We start from the raw sequence: 3,227 nt of genomic DNA on the forward strand, positions 1-3,227 counted from the left end.
CCTCAAAATCATGAATATTCACCAAAACCTGGCAGAAATTATATTTTCAAACCCTTTTCTTCGATTCTACACCGGGGGGGGGGGGAGAGAAAGACTAAAAATAATATTTGGTGAGCAATATTTGGTGAGCTGTGTCCATTCAATCGACGATTAAAGGTAAATAACTCCATTTGATTTAGACCTTCACCTTTAGAATGCATTCTTTTAATAAATTTAGACAGCCACGAATCCAAAGTGGTCGGAAGAAAATACACATCTATGTTTATGTTAGCCCTTTGAGAAGCGCTATTGATAGTACGGAGATAAATATTACAAAATTAAAATCAGTACTACTGGAAACCTGTCCTAATTTCCCTTGCAACCCTATGGAAACAAGTCAAAGTCCAATATAGGCTAATATTTATCACAATAAAACGACCCTGAACCGACGGCCTTCAACTTTCCAGTCTTCGAAAACATAAAATGTCAAATCGACTATGTTCCCGTTTCCTGCGATTAGGATACCACTTCGTATGTATTTTTTGAAAGAAAGGGATTATATCAAAGTACATTGTGTCTGGCTTTTATAAACTAACACCATCTAGTACAGTTCTATGCTGACACAACTTGGAATATTACCATAGTTAATTATTGTTAGATACTTTTACTTTAGTGTCTGTAGTCTCGATTAACACATCTGCCAATAGCTTTTCGATTTTTGTCAACTAACTATGGATTAAACAACGACGTCTATACTAACGTTAGTATAGACGTCATTGGCATTAAAATATCAAATAATCTATGTTAAATTATACTGAAATTTATTATTTAACATTTAATTAAAGTCTGTGGCCATCAACTGAGCGATTTTGAATTCCTTAGGCTACAAAATAGAAATGAAATGGGGTTTAACGTCCTACTAAAATATAATACTCATCTCAATCCCAAAATGGTTCATTGTTTGGCGTCCACAGCAGACAATTGTTTTGACAATATAATTCAAGTGGCACCAATAATTATCACTGAAATCTTTGATGATCTTCTTTTTAAAGCGGAAATTTCAAATTTTTAAGTTATATTTTTAAAATTTATTAAAATAGAGCCTTAAAATAGATGGTATCCATAAACAGTCCTACCTTGTTAAAGAATAATTCACTATTGCCAGCTGAGAAATTGGCACAAAATATCATTTTCAACTTCAAATTCTAACGTTGAGGAAATGGCTTACCATTGTTTTCAATAAGAAAACAAGGGAGGTAATTGTGTTGTTATTTCCTGTGTAAATGAGTTTTAAGTGTGAGAATGACACCTATGATCGTATAATAGTGAGTTGATAACCTATTGAGCAAAAGACATAGAAATATGAAATTCTCGCTTTAATCCGATAAAATCTATTGATAAAGAGAAAATTTGCTGTTTTTTTATTTAAATGGTTCAACATTTTAGCAAGGGCAAGGGTTAAGCCATGGGAATTTTAATTTTAATATTTTCCGAAAACTGGAAATGGGGCTCAGATTTTAAGAAAACAAAATCAAAATATCAGAGGTAGACAGTATTAGTGAAGATTATAGATGACGCTAGCTTGTTTTGACCATATACCACTTATATTGCCTTCAGGGGATGCCACAAGTTGAGGAAATGTCAGTTCATCATATCTTTCTAAGTAGGCTACTGAACTTAAGTCATAATTGACCTAGTATTGTAGTGAGGGATAGCCCAAAATACTATTATTGAACTAGCTGTCTTCTTCTATTGTATTATGAGCTCTGTGATTGAAATATATTTGAAACATCAAGCATAATAAATTCTCATGTTTTTCAGAGAGAAATTAAGCAACTACAATCCAGAAATGTACACACTTCTTTACTTTCAGCGGCTGTGAGTGTATATTTGTTTTCTTTCATATAATTAATATTTTAATTTAAAAATATAGACTTTCTTATATGTGACAGTTTTTCAAAGATGACCCAAGTTTAATTAAGTTACTTTAAGAATTTAATAACCCTGTTGATTATCATATTGTTGTGAGAATTGTTATATTTGACAGTATCACTGGTTTCAAGGTAACTACTCAGTTTTGGAGAACATCAGGAAGTCTGTGGTGGATCCCCTCCAAAGTGTTTAATTAACATGTAGATCACAGTCTTACAAGAAGAATATAAATTCATGAATATCTATTTATTTGTATTATAAATAATATTTGCACCATTGATAATTTATTATTAGAATTGGAAAGTTGGTAAAATAAACCATGTGGCTATAGCAGTGCCTGATATAGAGAAAGCAACAGCTATGTATAGAGATGTTTTAGGAGCTAAAGTCAGTGAAAAACAGGTAAGTAACTTGAAATATATTCCTTCTTTTGTAAGGAATTTATTATTGAGAATGTTGTAAATTATCTTTTGAATATTGTCTTAAATGGGCAGTGAAATTATATTTAAATTATAATTATTAATTATTAATTATTAAGAAGTCTGAGATTAAGGTTTTTAGAGAATCTGAATAAAATTGGTACCTTCTTGGATACATTTGATATGTTTACTATTGTAGCCACAAGAGGAACATGGAGTGTATACAGTGTTTGTGGAATTAGGTGATACTAAGATTGAGGTCAGTTCTCATATTTATCTTCACATAAAACAATGTTTAGTACATCATGCCAAAACATCTATTTAAATTCAGTGACTTTTCTTTTCAAAATTAAAGCCCCAAACCAAAAACTACTAATTTTAAGACCACATTAATAAGGAATTAAATGAAGAAATTGTTGTGTAATTTTGTCTTTTTTAGCTACTAAATCCGCTTGGTGATAAAAGTCCTATACAGAACTTTCTTGATAAAAACAAGAGTGGCGGAATGCATCACATATGTTTAGAGGTAAAACAAACAGGTTATTATTTGTGGTTACCTCCCTTGAATTGTTATTTTCTTTGTGTAGCCGGTTGCGTCTTTCATAGTGGTACTCCCAGATTAAACTGAAATTTCAAGGTAATTTCTGGAAGCTACCATATATTTCTGGTCGCAGCCAGTAAACAGCAATAATTGGTTTGACATATTCAATTTCTGATTGATCAATATTATTTTGTTAAATTTCATATTAAAAGGGGAAATCAATGATTTTATTTTGTTCCATTTCTTTTTGATCAATTTTTTGTAGGTTGACAATATTGATGAAGCCATCAAAGATTTAAAATCAAAGAATATCAGGACCTTAACGCCAAGTTCAAAGATTGGGGCACATGGTAAAC

The 3,227-nt window shown here is 31.2% G+C and overlaps 1 long non-coding RNA gene across 1 annotated transcript; it reads left to right on the forward strand.

The window, feature by feature from the left end:
- The first annotated feature begins 508 nt into the window (after positions 1 to 508).
- On the forward strand, positions 509 to 2,281 carry LOC130012533 (uncharacterized). The gene is made up of 3 exons (XR_008787975.1): positions 509 to 632; positions 1,801 to 1,857; positions 2,206 to 2,281. It is a non-coding gene; the product is annotated as an uncharacterized LOC130012533 (long non-coding RNA).
- Positions 2,282 to 3,227: the final 946 nt, after the last annotated feature.

Source organism: Patella vulgata, chromosome 4, assembly GCF_932274485.2.
Source record: "Patella vulgata chromosome 4, xgPatVulg1.2, whole genome shotgun sequence".
Classification (NCBI taxonomy): domain Eukaryota; kingdom Metazoa; phylum Mollusca; class Gastropoda; family Patellidae; genus Patella; species Patella vulgata.